The following is a 1576-nucleotide window of genomic DNA, read 5'->3' on the forward strand; positions in this document are numbered from 1 at the left end:
CAGGTAAGACTTGGTGATGACAGTGAAGGAAGAGGAAATAAAAGCTGGGATATACGGATATCCTGAATGTTGGTTACAATGTGGATAAAGTGAAGTGCATAGTAAATTGCAGCAGTCATAATCATTAAGCTTTAGTAAATTGTCCCTCCAAGAACTTGTTTCAAATAGTACCATTCCTAGCCATGAAACAAGTTATTATAAAACCCCTCCTGAGCCAGAAACTGAGTAGTCTAAAAAAGAAAGTACAGATGAAACTTATAGAGAACATTTTCAAATCTCAGGACAACAAAGAGACAGGTGAAGAACAATGACACAAGTGAGCTGTGGGAGGCGCCGCAGGGAGCTGCCACATCAGACAGAGGCTGGGAGCCGCCGCCGCGGAAGCCATGGTGCCAGTAATCAACACTGTGGACACCTCCCATGAGGACATGATTCATGAAGCCCAGATGGACTACTGTGGCACCCGCCTAGCAACCTGCTCATCAGACAGGTCCGTCAAAATCTTTGATGTATACAACGGAGGGCAGACCCTTATCGCAGACCTCAGGGGTCATGAGGGACCACCCCATGTATGGCAATATCCTGGCATCCTGCTCCTATGATTGGAAAGTCATTTTCTGGAAAAAGGAAAACGAAACCTGGAAGAAGACGCATGAACACACAGGACACGACTCCTCAGTAAATTCTGTTTGCTGGGCCCCCATGACTACAGCCGAATCCTGGCCTGTGGAAGCTCAGATGAGGCCATCTCCCTGCTGACCTACACCAGGGAGGGCCAATGGGAAGTGAAGATAATGCTCACACTATTGGCTGCTATGCCTCAGCTGGGCCCCTACTGTTGTATCTGGAAGCCTCATAGACCAGCCATCAGGACAGAAGTCCAACTACATCAAGAAATTTTCCTCAGGTGGCTGTGACACCTCATCAAGCTGTGGAAGGAGGAAGAGGATGGCCAGTGGAAGGAGGAACAGAAGCTGGGAGCACACAGTGACTGGGTTCCAGATGTGGTCTGGTGCCACAGTAGTCCCTGCCATTGGTCTACCCACCAGCACAATCGCCAGCTGTTCCCAGGGTGGTTGTATATTCATGTGGATCTGTGATAATGCCTCAAGCAATACGTAGTCTCCCAACTACTGCACAAGTTCAATGATGCTGTGTGGCACGTGAGCCAGTCCATCACAGCCAACATCCAGGCCATCTCAGGTGGAGATAATAAGGTGACCCTCTGGAAGGAGTCAGTCCACGGGCAGTGGGTGTGCATCAGTGATGTAAACAAGGGCCAGGGTTCCATGTCTGTTTCACTCAGAGAGGGCCAGCAGAATGAGCAGTGACAAGACTGGCAGGGCCCAGCTCCCCACCTGCCAATAACTGGACTGCCCTTCCCTGGACCAGCTGGAAGGAAGCTCTCCAACAATATAACTTTCCCAGGAATAGTTAAAGCTGCAACCAGATTGATCATCTGCCTTAACATGATTTGATATTGTTTGTAATTTACTGTCTGGCTGGAAGCACCCATATTATGAGGGGAAAACTACAAATAATATATTATTTAAAAATATTTTTTGGCCATTTTTAT

At 48.0% G+C, this 1576-nt stretch overlaps 1 pseudogene across 1 annotated transcript; it reads left to right on the plus strand.

Annotated features, from left to right (window-relative positions):
• The first annotated feature begins 334 nt into the window (after positions 1-334).
• On the plus strand, positions 335-1331 carry LOC307103300 (protein SEC13 homolog; annotated as a pseudogene). The gene has a single exon. The product of its transcript is annotated as a protein SEC13 homolog (transcript).
• Positions 1332-1576: the final 245 nt, after the last annotated feature.

The sequence above is a fragment of the Cnephaeus nilssonii genome, assembly GCF_951640355.1.
Source record: "Cnephaeus nilssonii genome assembly, chromosome: 1".
NCBI classification, from domain to species: domain Eukaryota; kingdom Metazoa; phylum Chordata; class Mammalia; order Chiroptera; family Vespertilionidae; genus Cnephaeus; species Cnephaeus nilssonii.